The following is a 21,489-nucleotide window of genomic DNA, read 5'->3' as shown; positions in this document are numbered from 1 at the left end:
ATGCGACAAAATGGACAACGCAAAATTGGTATAGGTACATGGTGGACCATATTCTATTTGAAATTATGGATAAAAGGATAAATTTGGATAATGAAACTGAATTGAGACAACTGACGGGATGGTGGGACAAGGTAAGATGATATATGATGAGTAGAATCCGAGACCAAGCTACAAGAAATAAATTGGAATCACTCTATAATATGTAAATAGATATACAGTAATACCTCATCTTACGAACCTAATTGGTTCCAGGGGGAGGTTCGTAAGATGAAAAGTTTGTTTCCCATAGGAAACAATGTAAAATCCATTAATCCATGCAACGAAAAAAAAAAATGAAAAAAACCGCCGCCGCCCGGCTGTCACCTTTTGAAACAGCCGGGGTTGCTTCCCAGCGTCCTCCTCAACCCGAATGCCAAACCCGAACTTCTGGGTTCGGCGTTCGGGAGGCCGCCGAGAAGCCCCCCGGCTGTTTTAAAAGGTGACAGCCGGGCGGTGGGGCTTCCCAGCGGCCTCCCGAATGCCGAACCCGGAAGTTCGGCAAAAGTTCGGGTTTGGGAGGCCGCTGGGAAGCCCCGCCGCCCAGCTGTCATCTTTTAAAACAGCCGGGGGACTTCCCAGCAGTCTCCTGAACCCAAACGCCAAACCTGAACTTATGGGTTCGGCATTTGGGAGGCCTCCGAGAAGCCCCCCGGCTGTTTTAAAAGGTGACAGCTGGGCGGTGGGGCTTCCCAGCGGCCTCCCGAACCCGAACTTTTGCTGAACTTCCAGGTTCGGCGTTTGGGAGGCCTTCCCCCAGCCGCTTAACCTGCTTGCGGGGCAGTTGCCGCTTAACCGATGTCCCACTTTGGGACATTGCTTTGGTTGCGCCTGCCTCTCCTACAGCATAGAGAGGTGGCAAATGGCCAGCCCTTCCCCCAGCTGCTTAGCTGAGCGCTTCTGGAAGGTGCAGCCTGTCTTCGCTGAAGGAAAGACAGGCGCATCTGAAGCGCGCGGGGAAGCGGCTGTTGGAGGTGCGGGGCAATTGCCGCCTGTCCTGAAACTAGGTCCCTAAGCCGGTGAGAGGGGGTGGGCGGTGGAGAGAAGATAGAAGCAAGAATCAACCCCCCCCCCACCTCACCGGCTTTTTTCCCCTCTCGCGCGCAAGCAAAGGAGCCAGCCAACCACTCCTATGCCGCGCTAGAGGGGGAAAAAACTGATGAGGTGGGGGGGATTCTTGCTTCTATCTTCTCGCCACCCCCCCACCTCACTAGCTTTTTTCCTCTCTAGCGTGGCATTGGAGTGGTTGGCTGGCTCCTTTGCTTGCGCGTGAGAGGGGGAAAAGCCGGTGAGATGGGATGGGGGGGTGAGAAGATAGAAGCAAAAATCCACACCACCCCCACCTCACCGGCTTTTTCCCCCTCTCGCGTGCAACCAAAGGAGGCAGCCAACCACTCCAATGCCACACTAGAGGGGAAAAAGCCGGTGAGGTGGGGGGGCTGGTGAGAAGATAGAAGCAAGAATCCACACACCCCACCTCTCCGGCTTTCCCCCCCTCTTGCGCGCAAGCAAAAAACCACTCCAATGCCGCGCTAGAGGGGAAAAAAGCCGGTGAGGGGGGGATTCTTGCTTCTATCTTCTCGCCACCCTGCCACACCACCTTCCCACCCCTGCCCACCAGGAAAAGACGCGGTTTTCTTCTTCTTCCGGTCGAGGACAAAGTGGGCGTTGAGGGCGGCGGGTGAGCAACTTGTCAGCGGTGAGAGAAATATTTCAGCGGGGAGAAAACCCCAAGCTGAGAGTGCCTTTTTTAATCACTCTCCTCTCAGCCTCGGCAAGATGCCGAGAAGCGGGGTTTTCGGAGTGGAGAGGCAAAAACTGTCAGAATGTCACTGCTGAGGCATTTCCCTAAGCTTTCCTTTAACCCCAGGGGACACGAAGATGGGAGTGCGTGGTCCTCGCCAGCCACCCATCTGCAGGGGCTACCCCGCGCCAAGGCAGAATTAAATTCAACAACCAAGATATTATATTTTTAAAACACATACAGTACTTTTTTGACAGTTTGTTTGCCTTTTAAGACATCTGGCTGCTTGTGCCTAATGTCAACACTAAAAAGTTTTGCCAGGTGAAAAATCTTTTGCCAGATAAACTGTGGATCCCACTGAAGAAATTTTAAAGAATACTCAAAATGATTCTTCATTTGCTTTGTAACCTTAAATAAAAAAAAACAGTACAGTATTGACTCTAATTTACCCAGGGAGGGGAGAGGAGGGGGGACAGACAGACAGGAAAGGAAGGAAGACAGACAGACAGACAGACAGACAGAGACCTATGACCACAATTGAGCTCAAAATTTGTTGTTAAGCAAAAGCATTGTTAAGTGAGAATCACCACACTTTACTCAATCCATGACATTTCCTAGCTCTAACAGTGATGTGCAAACTAGGGAAGTACCGGTACATCTGAAGACATGTGTAATGTTCTAGTTATGGTTAACTGTGTGGCAGAAAGTGGACTCTGGGTTTGTTTTTCCTACTACAGTAAGTGAGGTTGAATGTACCGTATATAATTTTACAAGAGCTCTCTCTCTCTCTCTCTCTCTGTATATACACATACAGTTTATATAGTAGATAATGTACAGTATATTTTTGTGTGCCTGTGTGTAATATTTATGTACACATATGGCACATATACATAGAATTAAATAGTATATTTTGGATGTTCAGTAATAGTAAATATAGAGGGAAATTGTATCTCTTTGAGGCAAGGAGAGGCCAAGTATCCTAACCCTAACCCAAACCAGCAGGAGCAGGGGATTGAGGTAAGTACCTAGGTACTTGCATTTTTTTTGCCTATACCTGCCTTGGGGGGACATATACCTGTTTACCCTCTTTTAAACTTACAGAGCTAGTTTAATGGCTTTCTTTGAAATAAATATTCTAAAACATTTAATCTATTGATGCCTCAATTGATGTAATTTTATTGGTTTCCATTTTTATAAGTTACCAGTAGCCGCTGCAATTTTCACCCTCAACTTATACTGGAGTCAATAAATTTCCCCAGTTTTTGTGGCAAAAGTAGGTGCCTCGCCTTATAATCAGAGTGACTTATAGTCGAGTATATACGGGTATTTTTATTCTCGTTTTTTTCCATTCCATATAAATTTGGCTATGATTCTCTTTAGATTTTGAAAAAAATCCTTCTTAAACATTATTGGGATTGTCCTAAATAGATATAGTATCTTTGGTAGGATGGACATTTTTATTGTGGCTATTCTCCCAATAAGAGAAATCGATAATTTGTTCCATGTTTCTAATTTGGTTTGTATTTTCTTAATTAATTCTTTATAGTTCTGTTCTTTAATTGTACTGGCTCTAGCCAAAAGATTTATGCCCAAATATTTAATTTTTTTCTCTATTTGTAGTCCTAGTTTGTTTTCTAGTTCTTGTTTTTCTTTATTAGTAAAATTTTTAGTTATTATTTTAGTCTTTTGTTTATTGTTTTTTTAACCCTGCTACCTTTTCAAATTCAAAAATTTCTTCAAGGAGTTTGTTTCAAGATTGGTTTGGTTCTTCAATATTAAAAACCAAACCTGATAAAAAAATTAATTAAAAAAAGGTTAAAATAAAATTAGAAATATTAATACTAATATTAATTCTAAAAAATCTAAAAATTAATTATTAAAAAAGTTAAGAAAATAGGAGATAGATTAAAATTAATTAATCAACAAGTCAGAAGCATATAGCACCAGTTCTCAGAAGTGAGCTCAAAAAATGTTCAGTGTTCGGTTTGGAACAGTTCAATAGGAAATGGCAAAGTCCTAAGTATATAAATTCTGTCCTCCAGACTCTCTGAGGATTCTAGGTCTCTCTCTATGCCTCAGCCACCGATCTCAGCCCCTCTGTCTCCACAATGCCGCTCAGCTCTCAAAGTTCGCCCCAGCCTCCTTCCCGTGTTTCTGTAGCTGTCGGGCGACATCTCCAATTCCCCAGTCCACAGCCACACCACCACCACACAGTCTCTGCAAACCTCGTCACAAGCCAGCAGCCTCCACGATGTTTTCCTCAGCTTCCTCCTCCACAGGGACAATTTCCTTCTCCCTCTATAAGCCTCGCCAAAGCTCGCTGGCCCTTGTGATGTTTGTCCAGCTTCCTCCTTTACTATAATGGCCGCCTCACTTCCTCCATAAAGGCCCTCCATCCGACGGCCCCTCCAACACCAAGCGCTCCCACCATACCACGCTCGACCTCCTGGGCCCACTGGGGAGGGAGTCGGCAGCTGTCCTCAGATCCCCTCGGATCAATCCTTGGTTTCTGATTTTAGCAAGCCTTAGTTGGTTCCTGGTTGGTTTAACTCCATCTTCCACCCCACAAGGGTCTCCATCCCCAACTCTGTCACAACAAAGAACAATAACAAGTATGCTGGGCAAAGAGAAAGAAAAGGAAAAGGAGAAGACTTCGACACAACTAACTCTGCAGACTATTCAGGACTCTTTAGCTGTTATCCAAGATTTTATGCAGAAAACTCAGATCTCAATTGATACAAATAGAGAAGAAGCACAAGAAGAAGCCAAAAAGCATTATGAAGATATAAAAGCAGAAATGGGAGACCTGAAAGTTGAACAAGGAGACGTGAAAAGAAGTGTGCAAGCAATGGATGTGAAAATAGAAGTTGTACAACAAACTTTAAAAGAAAATGAACAAAGGATTAAAATGGTGGAAGACAAAATGGAGAAAGCAGAGCAGAGAATGGAAGAATTTGAAGATCACAGCTATTACACATTTAGAATTACAACATGCTTCTTACGGATTGAGATTTCAAAATGTGTTAGAAGAAAAAGATGAAGATCTTTGCTTAAAAATGGCAGAGATAATAGGGGAGATCCTACAAACAGATCCATAAGAATTAATAAAAGAAATTGATGAGATCTGTAATTGATCCGTAAGAAGCAGTTTTCCCAGGAAACATAACTTGCCGAGAGAGGTCCATATTAAATTCATCAGGAAGACTATAAGAGATGATATTTTAAAATGGACAAGAAATCAAAATTTAAACTACAAAGGAAAAGATATCACAATATTAAAACAAGTGTCAAAAAGAGTATGGGAAAGCCAGAGGGAATACTACTTTTTAACCAGAATTTTAATTAGAGAAAATATAACTTCCGTTGGCTTATCCCAGAAGGCATCTCTTTATATTGGCAAGGATCCAGAATAAAATTGGATAATGTGGATGAAGCTAGAGGGTTTTTTTTGAAGATAATGGCCTGAATAGGTCAGAACAACCTCACAAAGAAATTAAAGAAAGAGAAGAGGAACAAGGGGCTGCCTTTAAGGAGAGGGAGGAGGCCCAAGGTGCTAAGAGAAAACAACCACAAATACAACAAAAATTGGTGCTAAGTAGTAGACTACAAGAACCCAAAGAAACCAAGAAATACTACAAATAGATATGTGGTCCAACATCATTTTTTTTTCTGTTAACGTGAATGGATTAAATAATCCAAGAAAAAGAAATCAAATATTCTCTAAACTTAAAAAACAAAGAGCGTAAATTATAATTTTACAAGAAGTCCATATCAAAAAATTGAATAGAAAACTATTATGCAACCCAAAACTAGGTAATATTTTTACCAGTTTAGCTGACCAAAAGAAAGAGGTATTGCAGTTTATATAGATGAAACAATTGAGACTAAACAATTATACAGTGATCAAGAGGGTATAATCTTAATGTTACAAGTAAAATTAGAAACAGGACCTCTCATCACTGTATCAATCTATGCACCAAATGAAAATTTTATAATAAATTACATGACAAAATAATCAAGTTATCTATTGAAAATATGATAATAGTTGGAGATTTTAATGCTATTTCTAATAGTCAAATGGACTATTCAGGTAAAAAGAAAGATAAGAAAAAGAAAATAATTTTACAAACAACATTTTGGAAAATGAGTTCAGAATTATTATTGCAAGACATTTGGCGTGAACGTCATCCATCAAATAAACAATACAGTGATCCCCCGATTATCGCGAGGGTTCCGTTCCAAGACCCCGCGCGATAATCGTAAACTCGCGATGTAGCGGCACGGAAGTAAAAACACCATCTGCGCATGCGCGTCCTGTTTTCCATGGCCGCACATGCGCAGATGGTGGAGTTTGCGTGTGGGTGGCGGGGAAGACCCCTTCGGCCGCCCAACAGCTGATCTGCTCCGCAGCGCGGCAGCAGCGAGGAGCCGAAGATGGGGTTTCCCCATTGCCCAGGCAACGGGGAAACCCCAAGATCGCTTGCCGCTTGCCCGTTCGCCCGCTCGCCCGGCTCCTCGCTGCTGCGGCGCTGCAAGCGAGCAGCTGGGCGGGCGGGCGAACGGGCAAGCGGCAAGCGATCTTGGGGTTTCCCCTTTGCCTGGGCAACGGGAAAACCCCAAGATCGCTTGCCGCTTGCCCATTCACCCGCCCGCCCGGCTCCTCGCTGCTGCGGTGCTGCAAGCGAGCAGCTGGGCGGGCAGGTGAACGGGCAAGCGGCAAGCGATCTTGGGGTTTCCCCTTTGCCTGGGCAACGGGGAAACCCCAAGATCGCTTGCCGCTTGCCCGTTCGCCCGCCTGCCCGGCTGCTTGCTTGCAGCGCCGCAGCAGCGAGGAGCCGAAGATGGGGTTTCCCCATCGCTGGAGAGCAAGAGGGGGAGAGATAGAGAAAGAGAGAGAAGGAAAGAAAGAGATGAGAGAGGGAGGAAGAGAGTGTGAGAGAGGAAGAAGCAAGATAGAGAAAGAGAGACAGAAAGAAAGATGAGAAAGGAAGGGAGTGACGTCATCGGGTGGAAAAATCGCGATATAGTGATTCGCAATGATCGGGATCGCGAAACTCAGGGGATCACTGTATATCTTTTATTCAAATCCTCATAAAATTTGGACCAGAATAGATATGGCATGGGCCCCAGCAAACACTTCAGAATATATCTCAAATACTGAAATTTATTTATTTATTTATTATTTAGATTTGTATGCCGCCCCTCTCCGCGAACTCGGGGCGGCTCACAACAAAAATATAAACAATCGTACAAATCCAAATAACTGGGCAGACCACAATCCATTAGTAATTTTATGGAAAGAAAATAAAAAACCAGCAATTGGCGAATGAATAGAAATATTTTACGAGATCCATGATATACAGAATGGATAGAAAAAGAATTAGAAATCTTCTTTAATATAAATAAAAATGCAGAAACAACACCCCAATTTCTTATATGGCAAAAAAAATAAAGAGAAAAAGAAACAATTCCAACAATTAGAGGAAGAATTAAAAGAATTAGAAGTAGTATCACAAAGTAATCAAGATGATAACACAGTTAAAAGGAAAATGGATTTAATAAAACATAAAATAAATTTGATAGAACAAGAACAAATAGCTGAAAAAATTAAAAGCGCCAAACAGGAATATTTTGAACATGCAAATAAACCGGGACGTTGGTTAGCATACGAATTAAGGAACCATAGAGAATCTAAAATAATAAAGAAATTAGAAGATAGTAAAGGCATAATTAGATATAGAACAGATGAAAAAAAGAGATAGTGTCGGAATTTTATAAAAAATTATACCAAAAAGAAATATAGCAGAAGATAAGGCCTTTGAATTTTTAAGTTCAATAGATTTACCAATAATAACAGAAGAACAACAAAAAAAGCTTAATGCACCATTTACAATGGTCAAATTACAACAAGTACTTAAGAATCAGAAAAATAATAAAGCTACCAGACCCAATGCTATACTGGTGGAATTTTATAAATTAAATAGTAACATACTTACTACAAATATGTTAGAGATTTTTAATAACATAATTGCAGATGGCAAAATATCAAAATTCTGGTCAGATGCCTTAATAACTTTAATACACAAACCAGGAACAGAGAAGGAAAAAATTCAAAATTATAGGCCAATTTCCTTATTAAATGTAGATTATAAATTTTTTATCTCTGTATATGCCTTTAGACTTAAAAATATTATGAATGGAATAATACATGACGACCAAAATGGATTTTTACTGGGTAGACAGAGTAAAAATAATTTGAGGACAATTATAAACACGCTAGAATATTATGAACAACATCCAGAAAAACAAATGGCATTAGTATTCTTAGATGCAAAAAAAGCATTTGATAATGTTGATTGGTCCTTCATGAAACTGCAAATGAACAAAATGAATTTCGGTACCAAATTTTTTAATATAATTGATGCTATATATTCAAATCAAATGGCTAAAATTATTTTGAATAATGATCAAACAGAAATACAAAGAGGAGTTAGACATGGTTGCCCCATTTCACCATTATTATTTATTTTAACATTAGAAACTTTATTAATAAAAGTAAGAACAAATAATAATATTAAAGGTCTAGAGATTAAAAAAGAATCTTATAAAACACAAGTATTTGCGGATGATGTTGCTTTTATAATAGAAGATCCCTTAACTTCAATATCAAAATTAATAGATTTAATAGAGGAATACGGGAGTGTAGCAGGTTTGAAAATTAATAAAAATAAGACACAATTATTAACTAAAAACATGGCAGATTTTCAGATAAAACAATTAGAAAAAATGACAAAAATGAAGATAACAAAGAAAGTAAAATATTTAGGCATTTGGATTTCAGCTAAATCTATATCATTAAAATGATAACTATACAAAACTTCTAAGTCAAATTAAAAAGGACTTAGAAATATGGAATAATCTACAGTTATCATTACTCGGAAGAATTTCCACAATTAAGATGAATATTTTACCCAAAGTTCTATTTTTATTTCAGGTAATTCCCATAAACCCAGGAGGAGATTTTTTTAAAAAAATTATGAAGATAACAAAAAAAATTATATGGCAAGGTAAAAAAACCTAGAATAAAACAATGCACTTTAGAAGATGTGAAGGAGAGAGGTGGACTCACTTTTCCAAATTGGAAACTATATTATCAAGCAGCAGCTTTATCTTGGATCAAAGAATGGCTTACTTTAGAAAATATAAGGTTACTAAATTTGGAATGCCATGACTTAATGCTAGGCTGGCATGCTTTCATATGGTATGAGAGGTATAAAACACATTCCTACTTTAAGAGGTGTACAATTAGAAAGGCATTATTGGAGGTTTGGAATGATATTAAAAAAGACCACTTTTTAGTTATGCCAGAATGGATATCCCCGATTGAAGCCATATGTCCCCCTAATTTATTACAAGAAGGTAAAATATGGAAGTACAGGGATATATTAAATAATCAATGGAATCTGAAAATGAGACACGAATTACTGGAAACAGGTGTAGTAATAGATTGGTGGCAATACACACAGATTAACTCCAGATTCCATAAAGATGTAAGAACATATATATTTAGAAAAGATAACAACATTTTAGGGAAATTATTAATTACAAACCAAGGAAAATTGATCGGGAAAGTATATAAATATTTAATTAATTGTAATTCTGTAGATTGGATATTAAAAGATAATATGATTAGTTGGTGTAGAAACTTAGGTAAAGAAATAGATCTAAATACATGGGAAAAGGTCTGGAAATACAATTGAAAAATAACTACGGTAAGTCAGTTTCCTTTAAAGAAAACCAAGTTAAGATGTTTTATAGATGGCATTTGGCACCTAATAGAATTTCAAAAATGTTTCCAAGCAAATCACCTAATTGTTGGAAGTGTAAAACAGAAATAGGCACTTATTATCATTCATGGTGGACTTGCTCAAAAGCAAAGAGCTATTGGAATATTGTGGAAAGATGGCTAAGAGAAATTACGCAGCAAGAAATCAAGAAAGCCCCAGATTTTTTTTCTATTAGGTATCTCAAATAATAAATATAAAAAAGAAATGTGTTACTTAATAATTAATATATTAGTAGCAGCTAGGATAGTTTTTGCACAAAGATGGAAAGAAATGGAAACACTGAAAGAAGAAGAAGTACAGAAGGAAAATTATAGAGTGTGCAGAGCTCGATATGATGACGAGGTGGTTAAATAACCAAAAAGAATCGGAATTTTATAATATTTGGCAGATGGTATATATCTATAATATTTGGCAGATGGTATGGCTAAAAGAAAAAATGTATAAGGACGTTGAAACATTAAGTTAAAAAGTTATACTTCTTAGAAAGAACAAGCTATGTAGTGATGTTTTACATTAGAATGTATCTCTCTGATTTGATCTAATTTACAATTAGTTTTTCCTTTTTGTATAAAAAAGACTTCTACTTTTGAGCGGAGCAACTGTAGCTCCTCTTTATGTTATTTGTTTTGTTTTTTATTGTTTGTTCGTAATGTCTTGTTTACACAAAATGATAAAAATATTATTAAAAAACCAGCAAAACCAAAAATACAACTATTAATAAATCCATGCTTTAATAATTTCTTAAATATTTATCATAGTAATCTATAACCTATCTGAACAGCAATACATCAATTAATATATTTCCATATTTACTTTTCTATAATTTCATTCAATATTTCCAAGCTCGATTAATTTTCAGGCATTTAGAGTCTGCCACAAAAGAGTCAACCTATTCTCCAAATCATCTGAGGGTAGAACAAGAAGCAATGGGTGGAAACTAATCAAGGAGAGAAGCAACTTAGAACTAAGGAGAAAATTCCTGACAGTTAGAACAATGAATGAATCTATGGAACAGCCTGCCACCAGAAGTTGTGAATGCTCCAACACTGGAAGCTTTAAGAAGATGTTGGATAACCATTTGTCTGAAGTAGTGCAGGGTTTCCTGCTTAAGCAGGGGTTGGACTAGAAGACTTCCAAGGTCCCTTCTAACTTTGTTGTTATTATTATACAAGCCAGTTACAAAATGTTTCACATTTTAAAATATCTGTACAAGCCAAAAGAGACATCACTTAGAGGAACATCTTCCCACCTTGTAGACAGTACTTCCAGAAACCAATAATAACCATAAAAATCTTCTACATCTAGTATCCAGTATCTAGTTCAGGAAACACAGACATCTGTACACTACATTTACAATAAAATTAGAAGGGAATTTGTCATTATCCTACATAGAAACATTAAACATGATCAACGTGTTTTTGATTACATACATGGCCTTGTAAATCCTCCACAAAAAGCCTGGGTAGTAGATAATCAGATGACACCTCTGCTAAGTATCAAAATGCCACTTAAACAGTTGAACTAGTTTCAAACTAGATTTTGATTTTTCTCTCTCTCTCTATGTTCCTTCTTCCCTCTCTTTTTCTCTCCCTCCCTTTCTTTCCTTTTCTCTTCCTTCTCTCTCTCTCTCTCTCTTCTTTTCTCCTTCTGTCTCTTTCTCTCTCTCTCTCTCTCTTCCTTCCTTCCCTCCATCTCTTTCTCTCTTCCTCCCTCCTTTACTTTCAATTTCATTCCCCCCTGCCTCTTTCTTCCTCTCTTCCTTCCTCTCTTTTTTCTCTCTCTCTTTTCCTTCCTCCTGCTGTCTATCTCTCTCTTCCCTCCTTCCCTCCCTCTTGCTCTCTTTCTTTCTCTCTTCCTCCGTCCTTCCCTTTCTATTTCTCGCCACCCCTCTTTCTTTCTCTCTTCCTCCCTTTCTCTCTTCCTCCCTCTTCCTCTCTCTCTCTTCCTCCCTCCCTCCCCCTCTCTCTCTTTCTTTCTTTCTTTCCTTCCTTCCTTATTTCTTTCTTTATTTCTTTCTTTTCTCCCTTTCCTCAGCAAAGTTTTTAATTGTGTGTGTGTGTGTCTGTCTGTCTGTCTCCCCCCGCCAGGCCAGGACACAACAGAGCCAAAGGATTTACGCGCAGGAGTATATAGTTCTTTTTTTAAAAAAACCACTTTGCTTCTGGAGGTTGGGTCGAGTTGAAAAATGTCCTCTGGCTTTGCGAAGGTTCCTGAGATGGGATCGGTTTGTGAAGGAAACAAAAAGAGGGTCCAGCTAGTATGTGTGTGTGTATGGTGGGTGAGGCTTGGGTTGGAGTGCTGAAGTGGAAGAAAGAAAGTAGAGCTGAAGGAAGGTGGGCACGGGAGTTTTTTCTTTCCTTTTCTTTTTCCCAAGCTCAAACACTCCGTCCTTCTCCGAGTCCCGCGGTCTGCCTTCCTGGGCAGCTGCTGTTTCAGGCTCAGTCCATTAGAAGGCTGAATCCCAAACCTCTCAGAAAGCCCCACTTTGAGTTGGGCCAGGATATGTTTTGAAAATTAGTGTTGCAATGCCCAGACAGGAAGCAACCAGGACCACCAGAGAGAGAGAGAGAGAAATTTTAAGCAGCTTGTCTGAAAGAGGGACGGCTTCAGTCCCCCCATGCAGCTCTGCCCTTTCAGTTTAACATTAACCACACTACCACAGAGAGAAAAATTTCTGTGGTAGTGTGGTTAATATTAAATCAAAAGCGCAGCCGGGCACCCTGGCAGAAGAAAGCAGGCTGTTTTCTCCTACCTCACTCTCAGCTGGCTGGTTCCTTCTGATCTGTAGCCCCTACTTGGCGAGTGCCAACGCCATCACTGTCGCCGCCCAGACTCAGCAAACCTGACGCCAGAAAGAGGAGTGGAAGTGCCCGATGGGTGCTGCCATCTTGCTTGGGAGGGTAACCGCGCGGGGCCAAACTTCCTCTTCAGCAGATCTTAGCGATCCTAGTTAAGAAGAAGCAAGCAAGTGAGCAATCCGGGACTGCTTGGCTTTGCACCACTTCAAAATTTTCTGTGTGGGGGTTTCCTAATGGCTGCGCGGGCACGCACCCGCGCAGCTTAGAAAGAACATTGACCATGGTCCTGAAACTGGGGACCAGAGTGAAAAGATGGGCCCACTAGATCTGGTTCAAACAGGTTGATGGGAGGCTGGAGCTAATTACTGAGAAGAAATTTGATTTATAATGCCCCCCAAAATGACAGAATCATATTGGGACTCTCCTGGCTAGACAAGTGGAGCTGACCACCTGGTGGCAAGTGGGCAGCCGCAGACTGAGGATAGCAAGGGGATCCCAACCCCCTCCACCCCAGCAAATAGAAGCACTGCCCATGCAGGGAACCTTCCCAAAGGCCCCACCAGAACAACTGGCAGCCACCACCTACAAAATCCCAGAGGCTGAACAGATCCTGAGGGAATATCAGGACCTCGCAGAAGTATTCAGCGAGGCAGAGTGTGATATCCTGCCTCCCCACCGTGAGACCAAATGCAACATCGAAATCATCCCCAGGGCAAAACTACCCAAGCCCCGACTGTACGCCACAATGTCCTGGGAAATGCAAGAAATGCGCAAATACATAGATAAAAACCTAGCAAGGGTCGCAGCACCAGCCCTCTTTAAAGAAAAAAAAAAGAGGAACTATCAGATTGTATATTGACTTTAAGGGAATAAATGCCGTATGTGTACGCAATATACCCCCTCCCCCTCATGAAGGACATACTATCTCACCTAGCCAAGGGAAATTTTTTAACCAAATTAAATCTCAGAGAAGCATATTGCTGAGTATAGATCAGGGTGGGAGATGAATGGAAAACAGCATAACTGCCCCTAGGAAGGTTCCAATTCAAAGTGATGCCTTTCAGACTGCAGGGAACCCCAGTGGTGTTCATGCAGTTAATAAATGAAGTGCTGCATAAGCATCTCTACAAGAGAGTTCTTATCTATCTGAACCACAGCCTCATCTACAGTCAGACCACATACCCTGAGTCAATGTTCCCTCTAATTTTTTTTCGGTGTGGGTGGAAAAATATAGTGTCTGAGTGACAGTCCCTTTGGGACTGGGCGGCATAGAAGTATAAACAAACAAACAAATAAACAAATAAACAAATAAACAAATAAATAAACAAATAAGAAAAAATTCCCTTTTTTATTATAAGAAATTAATAATAAAACAAAACCAAAACCAAAATCTATTACTATTATTACTATCTTCTCTTTTTCCATCCCTGTCTCCTCCCCCTTTGTGTGTGTATGTGTGTGTGTGTGTGTGTGTGTGTGAACTCTTGAACCATTTCCAATAACAGGTGAGCTATTGGAAATGGTTCAAGAGTTCACACACACAAACACAAACAAACCGCTGGGGGTTTTTTTCTCTTATTATTTGGGTGCTTTTTACCATATCCTTTAAATCAAGAGTCATTTCTCTCTCTTTCTCTCTCCCCCTCTTGCTCTCTCTCTCTCTTTCTCACTCACTTTCTCTCTCCCTCTCTTGTTTTCTTTCTCTCTTTCTATTGCTTTCTTTCTTTCTCTTTCTTTCTATCTCTTTTGCTTTCTTTCTCTTCTCTCTCTTGCTATCTCTCCCCCCTTTCTCTCTCTCTCTCTTTCTCACTTATTTTCTCTCTCTCCTCCTCTCTCTCTGTCAGCGAGGGGGCTGTGAGAGTGCTTTCTCCGAGTGCTTTGGAAATGCCTGCCCTGCCTCTACTGCAGCCCCTTGCTGGAAATCTGGGACGAAAGCGCTCCCAGCGAAGGGGCTGCGAGAGGGGCGGGGTGGGCTTTCCCGAAACAAACGGAGAAAGCCCTCTCTTGCAGCAAAAGCGCTCCCAGCCAGGGGGCTGCGAGAGAGGGCTTTCTCCGTCCGTTTCAGGAAAGCCCGCCCCGCCCCTCTCGCAGCCCCCTGGCTGGGAGCGCTTTCGTCCCGAGAAGCCGCAGCCGCAGCCGCCACGAGAGAAGTCTCACCCAAGGCTGGAGGCGGCGGAGGAGGAGAGGGGGCGGATCGGGCAGGCAGGGGGCAAGGCCGAGAGGCCAGGAGCGTGAGGGGGACGGAGGCACCATGGAGAGGCAGGGGCGCCCGCGGCTCCCTTCTACTGCCCGCACCTCCTCACCGCGCCCGAGGAAAAGGCTGCGCGGGGGGGATATTTTGGAGTACGCGCACGCGCGCAGCTTACAGAGAGCAATGCCCTGAGTCCACCATGTTCTGGAAAATAGTTCTGGCAACGAACGTGTATATCAAGCTATCAAAATGCAAATTTCACCATAGAGATGGACCCAGCCAAAGTACAGTCCATCTTAGGCTGGCAATTCCCTCACACTACACCTGCAGACAGCTACAAAGCTTCCTAGGCTTTGCAAACTTCTTGAGACAATTCATCCCCTCTTTCGCAAAAACAGTCAAATCTATAATCAATTATTCAAATATTTATCACTTCATTGTCATTGTCTTTCCCAATAATTTCAATTATCCAATAATCAAAATATATCTATTTATTTCTATATAATTCTATACAGTGGTCCCTCGATCATCGCGAGGGTTCCGTTCCAGGACCCCTCGCGATGATCGATTTGTCGCGAAGTAGCGGTGCGGAAGTAAAAACACCATCTGCGCATGCGCAGATGGTTTTTTTATTTCCACCGCAGCAGCGAGGAGCCGAAGATTGGGTTTCCCCGCCGCCTCGCTGCTGCTGCTTGTCCGCGCGCGTGCCGCCCGCCCCCCCCCCCGCGCTGTTGCTGGGGCCGCTTCTCAGCTGAGAAGCGGCCCTGGGGTTTCCCCCCCGCGCGCGCGTGCCGCCCACCCCCCGCGCTGTTGCTGGGGCCGCTTCTCAGCTGAGAAGCGGCCCTGGGGTTTCCCCCCCGCGCGCGCGTGCCGCCCACCCCCCGCGCTGTTGCTGGGGCCGCTTCTCAGCTGAGAAGCGGCCCTGGGGTTTCCCCCCCCGCGCGCGCGTGCCGCCCACCCCCCGCGCTGTTGCTGGGGCCGCTTCTCAGCTGAGAAGCGGCCCTGGGGTTTCCCCCCCGCGCGCGCGTGCCGCCCACCCCCCCGCGCTGTTGCTGGGGCCGCTTCTCAGCTGAGAAGCGGCCCTGGGGTTTCCCCCCCCGCGCGCGCGTGCCGCCCACCCCCCCGCGCTGTTGCTGGGGCCGCTTCTCAGCTGAGAAGCGGCCCTGGGGTTTCCCCCCCGCGCGCGCGTGCCGCCCACCCCCCCGCACTGTTGCTGGGGCCGCTTCTCAGCTGAGAAGCGGCCCTGGGGTTTCCCCGCGCGCGCGCGCGCGCCGCCCGCCCCCCCACGCTGTTGCTGGGGCCGCTTCTCAGCTGAGAAGCAGCCCTGGGGTTTCCCCGCGCGCGCGGCGTGCCGCCCGCCCCCCCACGCTGTTGCTGGGGCCGCTTCTCAGCTGAGAAGCAGCCCTGGGGTTTCCCCGCGCGCGCGCGCGTGCCGCCCGCCCCCCCACGCTGTTGCTGGGGCCGCTTTTCAGCTGAGAAGCAGCCCTGGGGTTTCCCCGCGCGCCGCGCGTGCCGCCCGCCCCCCCACGCTGTTGCTGGGGCCGCTTCTAAGCTGAGAAGCAGCCCTGGGGTTTCCCCCCGCGCGCGCGTGCCGCCCGCCCCCCGCGCTGTTGCTGGGGCCGCTTCTCAGCTGAGAAGCGGCCCTGGGGTTTCCCCGCGCGTGTGCCGCCCACCCGCCCACGCCATTGCTCGCGCCTTACCGGGGCAAGAGGGGGAAGACCCAGGGAAGCCTCTGCCCGGCGGGGAAACTCCACCATCTACGCATGCGTGGAAGGGCACGCATGCACAGATGGTGGAGTTTACTTCCGGGTTGAAAACTCGCGATATAGCGTTTCGCGAAGATCGAGATCGCGAAACTCGAGGGACCACTGTAATTCAATAAAATTTAATAACTTGAAATATATCTTAAAATCAACACCTAATTAATCATCATTTCATAGTTAATGCATATTTAATAATCTGTTATCCCTCCTCAAAACGCCATCTTTGCCAATCCTCAGGGCTTTTATTTTTTATCATTTTAAACCCATATATTTTCTCCTTGCCTCCCTTTTTACCAAATATAGAATCTTTTTCATTTCCATTCTGACTTCTTTCTTACTCTGCCATTTCCAGGGTGTCAGGTCATATCTATTCTTTATTTTCTTAGTGCTTAAAGTAGTGCTTAAATCATCAAGAATATGACCATCAACCCCTCCTTCATTTCTAAAAATCTTACCAAAATTATTCATTACTATTGTCAGAGGTGGGTTCTTTCTGGTTTGGAGCAGTTCACCCGAACTGGTAGTGACCTACTGATAATGTCACAATGATGTCACGGAACCTGTTCAGTCTGTGCTGGTCCATGGCTGTCACCATCTCTTTTTTATTCATTTTTTTTTAAAATCTGGGGGTTTTTCTTCTGCACATACACAGAAGCTGAGTTTCCAGCACTGTGCATGTAGTTACCATCTTGTTTTTGGGTTCTTTTGGGATTTTTTGGGGATTTTTGCCATTATGCATGCCTGCGCACACAAAGTATGACCATGTAGTGTGGGAGGAAGCAAACCAGCAGTGAGGTAAGTTAGAACCCATCCCTGCAACCAAGATGTTGAAACTGTGGGAAACGTGCAAAGAAGAGCAGCTGAAATGTAGATTAGATTAGATTAGATTGCATTGCATTGCATTGCATTACATTACATTAGAATGTATGAGCTAAAAAGGACCTTGAAGGCCCTGTAGTCCAGCCCTCTGCTCAAGCAGGAGGACCTATACTATTTCAGATAAGTGATTGTCTAGACTTTTCTTTAAAACATTCAGTGATGGAGCACCCATGATTTCTGGAGGCAAACTTTCCACCAGTTAATTTCCCTGACTGTTAAGAAGTTTCTCCTTAATTCCAGATTGCTTCTCTCTTTGATTATTTCAAAGATTATTAATTATTATTAATTCAATTTCAAAAAATTATGATTTGTTTTTACATGTTGTGAGCCGCCCCGAGTCTTCGGAGAGGGGCGGCATACAAATCTAAGTAATAAATAAAAAAAAAAAAAAAAAGCGAACTACAAACTCATTGAAGCCCACCTCTCAACATTAAACTGGAAAACTCTATTCTCTGAATGCTACACCACTGATGACCTCTACAACACATTCCTACTCAAAATGAAAATTATTATTAGACTTCATGTACCTCTAACATGTACCACAAAAAAAAAAAAAATAACCTCCCCATCTCAATGAAAAAATTACAAACAAGAAAAAAATATCTCTGGAAGAAAAACAAAAAAGGACAAGTTTCCAACTTCAAAAGCCGATATAAAAGCATTTGCAATCAAATAAAAGCAGAATACATTAACTACTACAGCAAAGAAGAGGAAAACCTCCTACACACCAAATCTAATAGAGCTTTCTACAACTTTGTCAACAATAAACTCAAAGACTCTAGACCTATACCATCTCTCAAAGGACCCAACAACAAAGAATTCCACGATGATTCATCCAAAGCCAACCTCTTCAACTCTTTCTTTGGCTCTGTCTTTGTTAACAGCAATGGCTCATCCCCCAATTTCATCAATCACACCTCAAACTCCCTCAACAACCTAACCCAAGTAGACTTCACATTATGTGACTTTAAACCTTCTCTATCAATCAGACCAGACGGTCTATGTGCTTACTTCCTAAAAAAGCTCTCTTCTGCCATAGCTGAACCACTAAGCATAATTTTTGAAAAATCCTTCAGAACCAGCACACTTCCTAAGCTATGGTCAAAAGCAATGGTCATCCCTATCTACAAAAAAGGAGACCCCTCTGTTGTCGATAACTACAGACCAATATCATTATACTGCATCCCATGCAAAGTCATGGAATCAATTATAAACAAATCAATTACTCTCCATCTAGAAACTAATAATTTGCTCTCTAACAAACAATTTGGATTCAGAAAAAAAACTATCCTGCAACCTGCAGCTCCTCCACTGCAAAAATATATGAACAACTCATCTCGATCAAGGGAAATCTATAGATGCAATTTATATCGACTTCTTCAAAGCCTTTTAAAAAAATAATATGTTTATTGAATATATACATTAAAAATGGGGTCCAGAAAAGTAAAAGGAATATATATAATGTACATTCTAGCAATTATAGTTTACTTATATAGTACACGTAAGTGGGGAAGGAGAAAAGAAAAAAGGGAAGGGGATTGGGGAAGAAGGGAAAGAGGAGGAAGGATAGAAAATTAGAGCAAAAAAGAGAAGTAAGAATAGTGTAGAGGGCCAGCGTTAGAGCTGGGGCTTCCATGCTTTGCGGCCTGTGGTTTAAACATATAGGTGGTGTAGATTTCCCTGAAGTTTTATCCATATGTGTTTGACGTAGTTGCTAGTGCCAACACGTATCAGTGGTTTAAGGGTTTGTTCATTCAGTTTCTTTGTGGTTCATAATTTGTGTCGATCAATGTTTACAGTTTGTCGTTTCAATTTGATATTATGATTCATGTCGTAGTTTGCTGGTTTTACACATTATTTTTGTTGGACATTTTTCTTGATGAATAATTTTTAACCAATGGTACCATTTGTCCCAGGCCTTGTAGAAATCTGTCTCATCCTTATTTTGCAGTTCCATTGTTAACTTGGACATTTCTGCACATTCCATTATTTAAATCAAAAGAGATAAAACGGTTGGGTTTTTTTCCTGTTTCCAGTATTGTGCATATAGAATCCTTGCAGCTGTAATAATGTGGATTATAATATATCTGTTTTCTTTATTAATATTTTGTTTTATGATTCCTAATAAAAATAGTTCAGGTTTTACTTGGATGGTCTGGGAGGTGATCTGTTCTAATATAGTTTTGATTTTATACCAATATTTTTGGATGGTTTCACATGTCCACCAGATGTGGTAATATGTGCCTGGTTTTTCCCTGCACTTCCAACATAGTGGTGATAAATTTGGATACATTTTTGCAAGTCTAGCCGGTGGCAGGTGCCATCTGTAAAACATTTTGTAATGATTTTCCTTATGTGAAGTTGCCATCGTTAGTTTGTAGTTGACAGTCCAAATTTTTTCCCATTCAGTTAAATTAATTGTATATCCAAAATTTTGTGACCAAGCTATCATAGGTCCTTTAACTATTTCTTCTACGGTATCATGTTGAAGGAGGAGATTGTATATGCTTGATATTTGTTTTTTTTATGGGCCGAAAATAATCTTATCAAGGAGATTGTTTTCTTGAAAGCCTAATTTGTTCTTATCTTCATTATATTTTTATTTAATTTGTAGGTAGTGTAGCCAATCCACTTTAATACCTTTTTCCACAAGTTTTTGTTTAGGGATTAGATCATTATTTTCATTTAACAGTTGGTCATATGTTATGATTTTGTCAGGGGTTAATGCATTCGGGTATATACAAGGATCTGTTCTGGGTCCTATTCTTTTTAATATATTTGTGAGTGACATAGGGGAAGGTTTGGTAGGGAAGGTTTGCCTATTTGCCGATGACTCTAAAGTGTGCAATAGGGTTGATATTCCTGGAGGCGTCTGTAATATGGTAAATGATTTAGCTTTACTAGATAAATGGTCTAAGCAATGGAAACTGCAGTTTAATGTTTCCAAATGTAAAATAATGCACTTGGGGAAAAGGAATCCTCAATCTGAGTATTGTATTGGCAGTTCAGTGTTGGCAAATACTTCAAAAGAAAAGGATTTAGGGGTAGTGATTTCTGACAGTCTCAAAATGGGTGAACAGTGCAGTCAGGCGGTAGGGAAAACAAGTAGAATGTTTGGCTGCATAGCTAGAGGTATAACAAGCAGGAAGAGGGAGATTATGATCCCGCTATATAGAATGCTGGTGAGACCACATTTGGAATACTGTGTTCAGTTCTGGAGACCTCACCTACAAAAAGATATTGACAAAATTGAACAGGTCCAAAGACAGGCTACAAGAATGGTGGAAGGTCTTAAGCATAAAACGTATCAGGAAAGACTTAATGAACTCAATCTGTATAGTCTGGAGGACAGAAGGAAAAGGGGGGACATGATCGAAACATTTAAATATATTAAAGGGTTAAATAAGGTCCAGGAGGGAAGTGTTTTTAATAGGAAAGTGAACACAAGAACAAGGGGACACAATCTGAAGTTAGTTGGGGGAAAGATCAAAAGCAACATGAGAAAATATTATTTTACTGAAAGAGTAGTAGATCCTTGGAACAAACTTCCAGCAGATGTGGTAGATAAATCCACAGTAACTGAATTTAAACATGCCTGGGATAAACATATATCCATCCTAAGATAAAATACAGAAAATAGTATAAGGGCAGACTAGATGGACCATGAGGTCTTTTTCTGCCGTCACACTTCTATGTTTCTATGTTTCTATATAATTGCTTCTGTCGGGGATATCCATTTCGGGATACAGAGATAATGTTTTTTTTAATGAAGTGCCAGGTGTTAATTAAAGTTTTTCATATGTAGTGTGACCTAAAGTATGTTGGTATTTTACCTATGTCTGCCATCAAAAATGCGTGCCACCCGGATTGAAGGTCATAGCCTTCAAGTGTTAATATTCTAGAATTTTTTAATGTTATCCATTCTTTCAGTAAATTTGCAATTGAGGCATGGTAATATAATTCCATGTTTGGTAACCCGAATCCACCTCTTGATCTATGGTCTTGTAGGTTTTTGAGTTTTATTCTGGCCTTTTTTTTTTTTGTCCATATACATTTGCGAATTTTGTTGTGTAGGTTATTGAAAAAGGTCCTGTTTAATTTAATGAGTGCAGTTTGAAAAAGGTATAGAAATCTAGGGAGTATATTACTTTTAATTACGGCAATTTTCCTCATTATAGAAAGTGGGAGCTTTGACCATCTGGAGAAATCTTTGTCCATTTTGTTGATTAAT

The sequence above is a fragment of the Erythrolamprus reginae genome, chromosome Z (assembly GCF_031021105.1).
Source record: "Erythrolamprus reginae isolate rEryReg1 chromosome Z, rEryReg1.hap1, whole genome shotgun sequence".
Lineage (NCBI taxonomy): Eukaryota > Metazoa > Chordata > Lepidosauria > Squamata > Dipsadidae > Erythrolamprus > Erythrolamprus reginae.
Note: the sequence above shows the minus strand (reverse complement) of the source record.